This window comes from Malaclemys terrapin, chromosome 13 (genome assembly GCF_027887155.1).
Source record: "Malaclemys terrapin pileata isolate rMalTer1 chromosome 13, rMalTer1.hap1, whole genome shotgun sequence".
Lineage (NCBI taxonomy): Eukaryota > Metazoa > Chordata > Testudines > Emydidae > Malaclemys > Malaclemys terrapin.
This window is the reverse complement of record NC_071517.1, coordinates 23464974-23479502: the sequence shown is the minus strand read 5'-3', so window position 1 is coordinate 23479502 and position 14529 is coordinate 23464974. Positions and strand designations below refer to the sequence as shown.

Genomic DNA, 14529 nt, shown 5'->3' with positions numbered 1-14529 from the left:
TTCCAGAATAAGACCAATTCCATGTTTCAAGGGTCCTCATTATAAGGTCCCTTTTCTGTCCTTCAAAACAAGTGATGTGCCATTCTTTAAACCTTTGAGATCTTTATGAATTGCTGGCCATGCATGACACACTAAGTAGGAAGACTCAGAAAAAAGCATCAAATAGCAACTGATCACTGCTGTTCTCTCTAGGAAAACAGTTCTAGACTTGAAGCACTAAAGGTGGACAGGCAGGAGGACAATTATGTTGCTGTGAAACATGTGATTCCTCCCTTCCTGCCATCCCTCCTCCCCCTAGAATCCAATGATTTCACTTAATGGATTTGAAGTCTAGACACATGGTATTTTTTTTAAATGGGATATCCCAGTATAACTCAACTGTGTCTTTGCTGCAAGAAGCAAAGTAAAATTTTGTTGGGTTTGGATAGTTTTGGCCAACGATTTTTAGGAGCTAGACTCCAAGATACTACTAAGTATGGAGGAATATGAAATCAAAACCCAAATCATATAAACTAATTTTATAAAGCTTTCATGTACCAACTAGTACCATTACAAGTACTGAAGCAGAATAGCTAGCTGTCTCCTCTAAAAAGAGACTCAGGCAGGAGGGAGCAGTTGACCTGTTTTCTCTGTTACTCAACTAGGATATACACAACACAAGAAACCAAGAAGGGTCCTTGGAACTTTTTCCATGACAGCCTGCCCACCTGACACCGCCCCCGCCCCCTCCCCCAAAGGCAAGGGGCAAGGGGGGGGGAGAAAGAGGATTGTTTCATCTGTATATTTGAGTTATAGATTTGCCTTCAGACCCTTCCTGCAATAAAACATACGTTACTCAGAGATTTAGGAAGCCCAGATGTGTATTGCAAGTCATTAGGGGTAAGAGACCCATTTCAAAACTGTAATTAGAGAATCCGTAATACACAGGGCTATCTGCAAAAGACTGCTAAGAGGTAATCCAAAAAATCTATTGTTTATCTTTCATATCTATTTTCTGTGAGACAAAAGATGGTGAGACCCCTAAACTGCTTTTGGAAAGTGTCGGACTAAGTACCTGGACTAGTCAGCAGCTTTAGCAGACCTACTTGCATATCTCAATCAAGGTTTACTGGATTGGGAGGCTACTACACAGGCTGTGAGAATCTGCAAATTGCTGTTCCCATACCTAAAGAAGCTGAAACCAAAACCAAGAAGTTAACCAGGGACACTTGCCCTTGATTTAAAGCTAAGTGACTCCTTAAGGTTGAAAAGTAAAAACAAGCACCAGTCTAATCTGATTGAACTTGACTGCTTGTCTGCCATATATTGAGTGTGGTTTGTACATTAAAGTATTATCTGCAATTATAGAGGCATGTGGCTTTTCTTGGCAGTGCATGAAAAGTTACAGCATGTGGGTATAAATGTATCTCTGTATACAGAGAAAATGTTCAAACCCCCAAATCAGGATGTGGATTTTCCAGTGTGTGGGGTGGGTTAGAAATGCAGTAAATCACTAGATGTCTACACAGAATAAAACTGATATCCCCAGTGAAAACTAAGTATGAAAGAACTTTGAAGTCTTTAAGCTCTGAAGTTTGAGTTTTGAAAAGACAAAAAATATAACTAAATTGAAGATGTGAAAACACTACTTGGAAATATCTGCCTGATTTACTTCAGACTTCCCAAAAAATTGGCATATAGCATGCGTGCAACATTTCAGGCTACAGGAAGATTTTTATTTTTTGTCCAAGGGTGGTGAAAAGTGGTCTTAAAATGGTGGACTTAAAAAGTGGTCTTAAAACTGCTAAGTGGTACCACAATGTAGAACAGCTGTTGGTTTTCCTAAACCAGTTCTCTTCTGGCTTCCATTCTATGCTTCATGTCCCATTCCTTTGCTTCGCTCCTTGCAAAAGTAGAAGCCTGTACCTAGTACAAACACATCTTAAAGTAAACACCTCCCACACCAAGTACGAGGATGGTTGTAAAGAAAGTTTCAATTTAAAATCCTGACAATGCTCCCGGTTGAAAAACACATGATTTAAGAGCTCGAGGTGCTAAATACAGTATTTAGTGTCTCCTTGTATTTGGTTCTTTGCTACACCCACTGAACAATTCCAGTAGAAGGGGATCAAGCAGTGCCAACTGGTTTGCAAGAATAATTCTAATGTACTGTTTGTGGCAGGTTGGGATGGGAGATATCGTTCTCTAATTCTAGCCATATTCAGTGTATCAGGAGCAAACATTAAAGTGAAGGCAAAATATTAGGTATTAAAAGCAACATCAGATGCACAAACAGATACATAGCATGACCCTTCTTCCAACCATTCCTTATGAGCCCAAACAGGACCTGTATTGCCCACCAGGGAACATGACTTTTACCAAGTGACCACGTGAGGCATACTTTGAAATTACAGGCCCAATTCTGCAGACACTCGCAAAGTTTGGTAATTTTGGGACTACTTGTATTGAGTTGGCCAGATGTGCGCTTGCAGGACTGGGACTCAGACTCATAGACTTTAAGGTCAGAAGGGACCAGTATGATCATCTAGTCTGACCTCCCGCATGATGCAGGCCACAAAAGCTGACCCACCCCCTTCCCTTGACTCAGCTGTTGAAGTCCCCAAATCCTGTGATTTAAGGACTTCAAGTCACAGAGAATCCTCCAGCTAGCAACCCCCGCCCCATGCTGCGGAGGAAGGTGAAAAACCTCCAGGGCCTCTGCCAATCTACCCTGGAGGAAAATTCCTTCCCGACCCCAAATATGGCGATCAGTAGAACCCCGAGCATGCAGGCAAGATTCTCCAGCCAGACCCTCTTTGACCATTGATACTATTTACCCGCGATGGCACGCTGTTGATTGATTGACTAAAATCACGTTATCCCATCAAACCAGCTTATAACTCAATTGCAAATGGAAGACAGAAAGACAGAATCACTAACCATACTGGAAGTGCTCCTGCACTCATTGTGACTAGCACTTGTATTTTCAGTGCTCTGGCTACATGGATGATCCATGGAGAAACAAGATATACAGGAACAGTTACAGATCAGAAAAGGTCTCTGCACAGATGGGTATGTTAATTAGCAGAAGCATAAGAATGGTCATACTGAGTGATATCACCGGTCCATCTAGCCCAGTATCCTGTCTTCTGATAGTGGCCACTGCCAGATGCTTCAGAGGGAATAAACAGAACAGGGCAATTTCAAGTGATCCACATCCCCTGTGGTCCAGTCCCAGTTTCTGGCACTTAGAAGTTTAGGGACATCCGGAGCATGGGGTTGGATCCCTGACCATCTTGGCTGACAGCCATATCTGCCATGAACTTACCTAAATTCTTTTTTTAATCCAGTTCAAACCCAGTTTTGGCCTTTACAACATCCCCTGGCAACAAGTTCTACAGGTTGACTGTACATTGTGTGAAGTACTTCCTTTTGTTTGTTTCTGACTGTTCATTTCATTGGGTGACCTCTGCTTCATTTGTTATGTGAAGGGGTAAATAATACTTCCCTATTCACTTTCTCTAGACCACTCATGATTTTATAGTCCTCTATCCTTTCCCTCCACCCACCCATCCCTTTTCTAAACTGAACAGTCCCAGTCTTTTTAATCTTTCCCAACATGGAAGCTGTAATATATCCCCCAATCATTTTTGTTGCCCTTCTTTGCACCTTCTCCAATTCCAGTATATCTTTTGGTGCCCAACACTTATCTCTTTTGACTGCTGCTCCATAGGGAGTGGATGACTTCAAGATCTCCTTCTTGAGTGGGAACAGCTAATTTAGATCCCATAATTTTGTATGGATAGTTGGGATTATGTTTTCCAATGTGCATTAGTTTGCACTTAACACTGAATTTCATCTGCCATTTTGGCACCTAGTCACCCAGTTTAGTGAGATCCCTTTAACTCTTTGCAGTCAACTTTGGATTTAACTATCTTGAGTATTTTTATTGTCTGCAAATTTTGCCCTCTCACTGTTCACCCCTTTTTCCAAATCATTTATGAATATGTTGAATAGCATAGGCCCCAGTACAGATCCTTGGGGGACACAGCTATTTACCAGTCTCCATTCTGAAAACTGACCATTTATTCCTACCCTTTGTTTCCTGTCTTTTAAACAGTTACTGATCCATGAGAAGACCTTCCCTCTTATCCCATGACTCTTTGCTTTGCTTAAGAGCTTTTGGTGAGGGATGCTATCAAAGGCTTTCTGAAAATCCAAGTACACTATATCCACTGAATCACCCTTGTCCATGTTTGTTGACTCCCGCAAAGAATTCCAATAGATTGGTAAGGCATGATTTCCTGTTACAAAAGCCATGTTGACTCTTCCCCAACATATTATATTCATCTATGTGTCTGATAATTACGTTCTTTACCATCGCATCAACCAATTTGCCAGGCACTGAAGTTAGGCTTACCGGCCTTTAGTTGCCAGGATCACCACTGGAGCTACATTCCATTAGCTATCCTCCAGTTATGTGGTACAGAAGCGGATGTCAGCGATAGGTTACATGCCACAGTTAGTTCTGCAATTTCATATTTGCATTCCTTCACAATTCTTGGGTGAATATCATCTGGTCCTTGTGACTTTAGCTTAATTTATCAATTTTTTCCAATACCTCTTCTATTGATATCTGAGGAACTGTCTCAGATTGAGATATGTCACCTAAAAATAATGGTTCAGATGTGGGGGATCTCCCCCATATCTTCTGCAGTGAAGACCTGTACAAAGAATTCATTTAGCTTCTTCCCAATGGCCTTGTCTTCCTTAAATGCTTTATCAGCACCTCATTCCTCCAGTGGCCTGGCCTCACTGACTCTTGGGAAGCTTTATGCTCCTTTCTATTTTCCTCATTAAGATTTGACTTCCAATTTCTATAGGATGCCTTTTTGCCTCTAACCATCTCTTTTTACTCTGCTGTTTACCCATGTTGGCTATGTTTCGTCCTCTCACTGTTGGGGGGGGGTGCAATACATTTAGGCTGAGCCTCTAGGATAGTCTTTTTAAATGTTTTCTCCACGCAGTCTGCATGCATTTCACACTTGTGACTGATCCTTTGAATTTCTTTTTAACTAGCTTCTTCATTTTTGTGTAGGTCCCCTTTTTGAAGTAAATGCTACTGGGGGGGGGTTATTTGACATCCCCCCCAAGGATGTTAAATTTAATTACATTATGGTCGCTATTACTGAGTAGTTCAGCTATGTTCACCTCCTGGACCAGACCTTGTGTTCCATTTAGAACTGAATCAAGAATTGCCTCTCCCCTTGTGGATTCCAGGAGAAGCTGCTCCAAGAAGCAGACATTAGAGCAGAGAATGGTTGAAGGCCAGAATTTCTAATGAACTACTTCTGTTCCTCATTCAAAGTACAGTTCAGTAATCTTTAAAATTAACTGCCCTCTCAAAAGGTTGTGGAAAGTGTCTAGACACCAACGACTACCATGTACCACCACAACTAGCTAAATGAGAAATTCTTGGAACCATTTTAAATGCATCCCATTTTAGATTAATCTCAAATAAATATCACAATGCTGATATGAGGCATGTTACTATTTTTCCCCATCTGAATAAATCAATACAGCTATTCTTTAAATAAGCTTTCAACAAGGCAGTGGTTTCTGTTACACAGAAAAAGACATATTGCAAGTGTACAGAGTATATTAGCCACAAGCAGAAGTTAAATGCTACAATTTAGCAATACTTTTTGATGACATTTTATGGAAGGCAGAGGTGTGAGGTATTAAATATTTATAGGACAGTTTGAATGTCTGCACAGAGTAGAATGCTTATAGCTAAAGATCTTCTTTTTGTAGTGAAAACGGGTTCTAGTCATACTCATGCTGCTGTCACCAACAAGAGTAACAACTTTAGGGAAAGCAACCAGACACTGAATTGGTGTTATAGCCATTTTGATGCAGAATTGAAAAAGGTAGCTGTGCTGCCAATAGAGTTACATATCCCATGAGAAATAGAAATCTTATACAAATGTGAGCACACTGTCACAGATACTCCAGAATTTCATTAGTTTGTACTGACAACTAAAAGATTAGAAGTTTCTGAAATTTACAAGCTTCCTACAATGGCTAGACAAAGACTTGTGTATTTTTTGTGATTTCAGTAGCTAAATCCATGTGCCAAAACAAGACTAACAAAGAAGAGATACCACTAAAATCTGAATGCTATTGTATTAGTTCTTTTAGAATTAAAAACTGAATGGATGCCAGTTCTGTTACTCATTTACCAGTGAGCTAGTGGCAAGTATCTTTCAGTTCTAAAATAAGTGAAGCACTTTCCAGTTTGACGTTATTTTCACTACAGAAAGTAATTTATTGATAACTACAGTACTCAGTTGAATAGTAATCTTTAGTGTTTCAATAGCAAAGGCTATAAAAAGCAGGCATTTGTTTTTTAAAAACTACACATAGTGGCAAGACATTGATCTATTCAAATTTGCTGCTGCAAAATATATTTAAGAGAAAAGTTTCTGCCAGACTAGCTATTACACATTGCTTTAGAACATTAAGTAATCTCAACTCAAAATTGTAAAAAAATCAAAGTTGCGATTTACTATTTTGATTTTACAATCTAAACTAGTGTTTAGATTACTGAAAATGCCCCAGAAAACTAAACTTAAAGCACAATATAGAAGAATGCATTTTCACTCCACTATTGTAGATATGCCACAAAATGGCATGTCTGCAAAACAGCGGCAAGCTTCCAGCTGGAGCTCTTGAGTATGTGACTTGTTACACATTTGTATTACAATTTCTTTACTTGTAAAGTAGTATTTATTTACTAGAACTCTGAAATCAAGTAAAATGATCCTACAGCTACATTTTCCCATTAAAATAAGAAAAATTGACAATTTCAAATTTTATTTAGGCAAGTCTTGATAGATCCCTACTGCATGTTAAAAGCAGTGGTAGTTGGAAATCAGCACTACAGATCTCAGTCTTTTTAAGCAAGGATCTACAACACATACCTTTCAGTATTAGAATAGATTTTCATAATCTACAAGAAGGATTGTAAAACCTTACCATTCCGTCAGAAGTTGACATTTTACAATCTTTCTTGTAGATTTTCATAATTTATTTTAATGCTCAATGTTCAAATTACATTCCAGTGCAGTTAGTCTCTTGTAGTTGGCTACGGTGGCTTAGGTGAGAATTCATGTAAAATTCTTCAGTTTGAAGGAAGACAATTAGACTTCAGACTGTAAAATATACAATTTGAGGATTCCCTGCCTCCCCCTGTAGAACAGATAAGGTACAACAAATAGTTTCTAAAAATATTTAGGATTATGGTCATTTTTTGCCACTATTTTTTCCTAACTTTATTTTTCATCATTTTACAGAAGTCTTCTCCTTCAGAGAGTGTCACAAAGGATTACCATCTTTCAAAATGGCTACCACCTCCCATTGTTCTCAAATCAGAATGAGGCCACAGGTTGCCATCAGCTAAAATGCCCTCTTTTAAAGTGTCAATCACTTCCCATGATCCACAACTAAGCTCCTTTCAAAGAAGATGGTAGCCCACTATGCAGTCAGGAGACACTAGCCACTTTTGCTAGGGCAGCTTTTAGCTTAAAGCTCATGCAAATGGAAGCCATTTTGAAATGGCAATTCTTTGCGGTATTCCCCAAAACAGAATATTCTTCAGCTTTGTTACCTAGTTGATGGGAATGGAGCAACCATTAATCCTAAAAATGTTTCTTCAGTTGTATATGTACAGCTTCATTGTATGAGAAGTTTGAACTATTTTGTTAGTGAAATTATACAGGGTTTGATGTCTAGTTGTTTGTAAAGTGCAGTGTGACTTTTCCCCTTCCCAATTCTTGGTTAGGACACACAGGGAATAAAAAGAATCCTCAGTTTATTCTACCCTGGCTGCTTCTTCTACACCAGAGGCCCTCTGTTGGGCAAACGAAAAACCCAAAAACTGACTCCTTGCCATCTGACTCTCTACTTAACCTGTACCACTCCCCCCACCCCCAGTCTTTAACAGTGGGGTAAAAGCAAAAAGAAAATCCAGGCTGGGGAGGGACAAGGCTGACATTGCATGGAGGGGATTCAACTGCGGGCCCATAAGGAGTAGCCAGCTGAGCCCAACTCATTTTCCACACAAGGAGTAACGAATTTTCCTGTAACACACTAATAAAGTTTATCTAGTTAAGGAGTCTATTTGTAGAATTCCTCTGTTTATTCTAGGACAGAGTTTTCCCTCCTCCAGTTTTGCATTCAAACAGTCCTCTATACGAGACTCCGAATATCTGTTTTTAATAGCAACTGTTCACGTTACAAATTATTTCAAGAAATGCAGTAAGATTTTTATCTGCCAGTTTCATGTTTTCAGTTAGTTCCTCTTAGTATTGGGAGAAATGTTTATTTAAGAGCTATGACCACAGTAATGCCTGATTCAGCACCATGGCAGTCATGTGAAACCAAGTACTATAGTTTCTAGTGCTATGACTGGTATTTTAGAAAAGCATCCTGTAGATGGATTCACATGATTTTCAGAATGGCATGGTTTACCAGAGGTGGTTTTTACAATTTTTTTTTTTTTTTTTTTTTTTTTTTTTTTTTACCACCCTGGGGAAGGGGGGGGGGGGGGGGGGGAAGAGTTTAGTCCCAGTTTAAGGCATTTTGCTATTTTAAAAACTGTTTCATTAATGCACATCATATTACACTTCGTTTTAGTTTCATAAATTTGGAGATTTGTACAACCCCAAATTAAACATAAAACCACAGTGGGTGTAACACGAATATGTAATTATAATATTGACCACCAGAGTGTCTATACATTTTGGTTCAGTATTTTCTCAAGGAAGTTTTATAGGTCATGACTCATTTCAGTTTTCAGAAGTCAAAACCATATGAAAATAATGCACACTGTTGTAGGCTTGAAGCATTATGCAATCAGAGGCATGCAGAGTACCAATCCAGGTCCATTTGGCCACACGCATTCTGTAGCGAAAGACCAACTTCGATGTAGTGGCTAGACTGAGCCTATGCCTCAGTTTTGAATGGATGTATCTGAAGTTTGAAAAGATTGAAAGATTCACTGAAGTTCTGCCTTGTGAACACTCTCAATCCCGACGTGATTTTTAACATATGTTTCCAGGCAAGTTGAATGTTCCAAATTCCTGGTGAGACCTGATGGAGGTTTACAGATCCGGGGCATTCTTTTTACCAGGCTCCAGAGTGATGGTGATTACAAAAATGCTTTTCTAAATCTACAACACTTTTCATTAAATCACTTGGGGGTAGGGTCTTGTCCAAGTAGACAAAGCCAATATGACGCACATCCATACGTAACCAAAAGTATAGTCATCTTGTTCCAAATCACTTCATCTTTTGCATCTTTTTCTTATTGTCTGTCAGGTAAGCTCAACACCGCCATACAGTTCATTTGCTAATGTCTTGGCTTCTCTTGCCAGTGTAGCATAGTACTTTCCAGTCTATTGGTCTCCAATATCAACCGCTGATATATAAGCCAGTTTTCCTTATCTGCTACACTTAGCCATTACTGGCTTATTGTGCACATTACTCCAGCCATCTCATATGAATGTAACTGTTTTTCCATGTAATTCTTTGTGTGCTTCCACCCTCAAGCCATCAGGAGTTGCATCTAACAGTTCCCCGCTACCTGCTTTCAACTGGGTATTTATAGCCTGGTCTTAGGCAGCTGAGCATCCAACAGAAAGGGGAATATTACAGCCATTAAAAAAAAAAAAAAAAAGCCATTTTCAAGTCTCTTTTGTTTCACCTCTGGTATGGTTTTTGTTACATACATATCCATTTGAGGTTGAAAAAAACTGGTACTTCTTCCTCCTTGTCTGCGGCCAGCCTGGATCTCTCATTCTTTTGATGTATTTGGTAATGGCAATGCAGTATTACCAGTACCTTCATCCTCAGAGTCCGATTCTAATATTCATGTGTTTAGCCAGTCAGTGGTTCTAGTGTCTTTGTTCTTCCCACTGCATTCTGCAAAATGTTTCTTTATAGCGTCTGCCTTTCTACTCACTTTCTTTGCTTTTTCTGCATCTAAGACTCCGTCATCTTCACGAACTTTCTCAAAATAGCCATGAATTGGGACAAGTCGTCTTCCACCTTTGCTCAGATTGAAATATTTTTACTTGAGTCACTGTACTCATGGAGTTCAGCTGCAGCAGTTGTACTTCAGCCAGCCAGATCAAGGAACAGACTAGTGCCTTAACTATTCAGTCCAGTTTACCTCAAACTGGAGCTGAAACATCTGAATCTGGGAATTCCCCTTCTTTGTTTAGCAATGAAAATTACATGTTTTGTTAGCTAACTTTCATTGCTAAACAAAGAAGGGGAATTCCCAGATTCAGACGTTTCAATTCCAGTTTGAGGTCGCCAAGACAATAGCATACCGCTTTAAGTGGAGGGGTTTTTTTTATTTTATTTTATTTCCTTTAAAATTAAAGGGACCATATTACTGCAAAAACTATTATCCAATTGTTAAGTATTTTTGTTAATATATTCCAATAAACCAGCAAAATTAGGGAAAATAACTTTAAGCTAGTAGTTACGAGTGCCCTGTCCTAAACTAGTTTTTCCCCAGGAAATTGCCAACCCTGAATATATGGTCAGTCACGAACTAGATTTGTAATACTTCAAAACTCTATAACTTGACACTTTGCAAGGAATATTGAGTATGGTGTAATTAAAACATGTAGATGCCAATCTCCGTAGAGCTGTGTGTGACATTTTATACAAGCTGTAAAATGAGCTATTTGAGTGTTTGGTGGATAACCATAATCTTCAGGTTATGTTCAATACATCCTGAACTATGCAATGGCAGGATACGACACTGCACAAAAACTTGGCATCTCTGGCTGAGATAGACAGGAATGTTTATGAAACCTGCTAGGGTTACTTAAGTGCATGGAGTACCACAAGGTGTCTGATGTGCGCTGGATGGTGCTAGGGTGCCTGTGTGTTTGAGGAAGTATGGACTGATGATAGACACCTGAGGATGCTGGATGTAGCTGGGTGGGGATGCTAGATGAAAACTACAGGCAGGGTGATGGTGTCTGGGGCTCAAAGGGGATAAGAGGTACTGGTATCAGTACTGGGCCCCTGACATCTTTCTTCCTCCTCTCAACTGCCCTTTCCCTGCAAAAAGAAGCAACGGGAGAGTGGTGAAAGGGCAAGAGAGGCTTCATGGCAGCTAGCAGTGGAAGTACCACAGCAACCCCTGGTGGCACAGCTAAATGCTTAACATCTCAGAGGGTCTGTGGGAATGCAGATAGGGCCCTACCAAATTCATGGTCCATTTTGGTCAGTTTCACGGTCATAGGATTTTTTAAATAGTAAATTTCATTATTTCAGCTATTTAAATCTGAAATGTCATGGTGTTGTAATTATAGAATCATAGAACTGGAAGGGACCTTGAGAGGTCATCAAATCCAGTCCCTTCACTCAAGGCAGGAATAAGCATTATCTAGGCCATCCCCAACAGATGTTTGTCCAACCTGCTCTTAAAAATCCCCAATGATGGAGATTCCACAACTGCCTAGGAAATTTATTTCAGTGCTTAACCACTCTTACAGTTAGGAAGTTTTTCCCTAATGTCCAACCTAAACTGCCCTTGCGGCAATTAAAGCCCATTACTTCTTGTCCAATCCTCAGAGCCTAAGGAGAACAATTTTTCTCCCTCCTCTTTGTAACAACCTTTTATGTCCCCTCCTCAGTCTTCTCTTCTCCAGAAGAAACAAACCCAATTTTTTCAATCTTCCCTTATAGGTCATGTTTTCTAGACCTTTAATCATTTTTGTTGCTCTTCTCTGGACTTTCTCCAATTTGTCCACATCTTTCCTGAAATGTGGCACCCAAGACTGGACACAAATACTCCAATCAGCTCAGAGTAGAGCAGAAGAATTACTTCTTGTGTCTTGCTTACAATACTCCTGCTAATACATCCCAGAATGATGTTTGCTTTTTTTGCAGCAGCATTACACTGCTGACTCAGATTTAGCTTGTGATCCACTATGACCTCCAGATCCCTTTCCTCAGTACTCCTTCCTAGACAGTCATTTCCCATTTTGTATGTGTGCAACTGGTTGTTCCTTCCTAAGTGGAGCACTCTGCATTCTTCCTTATTGAATTTCGTCCTATTTACTTCAGACCATTTCTCCAGTTTGTCCAGATCATTCTGAATTTTAATCCTATCCTCCAAAGCACTTGCAATCCCTCCCAGTTTGGTTCTGCAAACTTTATATGTGTACTCTCTATGCCATTATCTAAATCACTGATAAAGATATTGAACAGAACCGGACCCAGAACTGATCCCTGCGGGACCCCACTTGTTATGCCCTTCCAGCATGACTGTGAACCACTGATAACTACCCTCTGGGAAAGATTTTCCCACCAGTTTTGCACCCACCTTATAGTAGCTCCATCTAGGTTGTATTTCCCTAGTTTGTTTATGAGAAGGTCATGCGAGACGGTATCAAAAGCCTTACTAAAGTCAAGATATACCACATCTACCGCTCGCCCCATCCACAAGGCTTGTTACCCTATCAAAGAAAGCTATCAGGTTGGTTTGACACGATTTGTTCTTGACAAACCAATGCTGACTGTTATTTATCACCTTATCTTCTAGGTGTTTGCAAACTGATTGCTTAATTATTTGCCCCATTATCTTTCTGGCTACAGAAGTTAAGCTGACTGGTCTGTAATTCCCCGGGGTTGTCGCTGCCACCAACAGCAGTGCAGAAGTAAGGATTGCATGGTATGGTATTGCCACCGTTACTTCTGTGCTGCTGACAGGGCGCTGCCTTCGGAACAGGGCACCTGACCAATAGCCGCAGCTCTCCAGATACCCAGCTCTGAAGGCAGCGCAGAAGTAAGGGAGGCAATTCCACACCCCACACCCCAAAATAACCTTGCAACCCCCCCTGCAACTACCTTGTGGGTCAGGACCCCCAATTTGGAAAAAAAACACTGGTCTCCCCTGCAAAATCTGTATAGTATAGGGTAAAAGCACACAAGACTGTTGGGGGGGGGGGGACAGGAGACCAGATTTCATGGTCAATGATGCACTTTTCATGGCCGTGACTTTGGTAGGGCCCTACAGGTAGAGCTGCAAAATGCGTGGGGAACCATGCAAGATGTGTGACACTTAGCAGTCCTGCTAAAATGTAGTATGCTGACAAGATAAGAATTCATCTCAGTTTCTCCTGCACGAGCAATAAATCCTTCAAGCTTATTGTTAAGCCCTTTGTGGGACTGGTGGCTAATAAAAGGCAAGAATTAGGAAATATAACTAGTACTGAATTAAGGATGGATTCTTTTCAGCCCTCAAGAAAGCAAGATAGTCAAAAACTTTACACATCACAGTGTGAACCCACAGAGACCTGATAACAAAATGCAGTAGAACCTCAGAGTTATGAGCTGACCAATCAACCTCCCCTCCCCCCATTTGGAAATGTAAGTATGCAATCAGGCAGAGACACCCCCACAGCAAATACAGTAGTGTTAAAGTTTAACTACTTTAAAAAAAAAAAAAAAAAAAAAAGGAGGAGAGAAAGCAGCATTTTCCAAAGCTATATTAAGTGAATGTTCAGTTGTAAACTTTTGAAAGAGCAACCATAAGGTTTTCTTCTGCGTTACGAAGATTTCAAAGTTACGAACAACCTCCATTTCTCAGGTGTTCGTAACTGAGGTTCTATTGTGGTAAAATTATTTAAAAAAAAAAAGTTCAATAAGCTTAGCTAACAATCAAGTGTTTTCCATTAGCTTTCTATTTGGATTTGAAGTGAACTGGAAGTTTGTTTCAGCAGAACAGAATTTATATTACTCAGTTCCTGTCTGCAGCAGATTTTGGCAATGCTCTTGTATGTTGCCTCCCTTCCCTCACTAAACAAATGCTTTCTCTTCACTTATTCATTCCTCACATTATGCACCAGTGTCTACCTTCAATTTCCAATAGGCAGCTGGACAACATGTTGCAACAATACACAAAAAGACTCACAAATTCCTCACATAAGGCTTGACATGCAGCTGGTTCTGTGTAGGCAGAAGTGCAAAATGGCTACCAGGGTAGAAAGGATTGTGTGACTCTTGTGATAAACCAGAAAAACAAAAACAAAACAAAACAAAAAAACACGATCATGGAAAATATTTGGGATTTTAATCATAGATTTAGTATGTCTGACAATAGGTGTTTTGCATTCTTTACAGAACATGGAGAGAATGCTGTGTGGCTCCCTCTCAGTCTTTTCAGCCTAACAGCATGTTATGCTGCTTGCTACATAGCGTGGTTTCCATTTGAGAAAGTGAGGCTATCCAAAGGAGAGACTGCTAGAGTTCCTTGTTCATTTAATTTTCAGAAAGGAGTTTGTGCTGTAATTTTAGTTCTAGTCTTCCAAATCCTAGGAAAACGCTTTCTTCCCAAGAAAAAAAGAACAGGAGTACTTGTGGCACCTTAGAGACTAACAAATTTATTAGAGCATAGGCTTTCGTGGACTACACTTCGGAAAGAAGTGGGCTGTAGTCCACGAAAGCCTATGCTCTAATAAA

At 40.0% G+C, this 14529-nt stretch overlaps 1 protein-coding gene across 4 annotated transcripts in view; it reads right to left on the bottom strand.

Annotated features, from left to right (window-relative positions):
- The window catches only part of MYH10 (myosin heavy chain 10), a 152964-nt gene that overhangs the window by 100484 nt on the left and 37951 nt on the right, over window positions 1–14529 (bottom strand). The gene's annotated exons all lie outside the window — the stretch shown is intronic.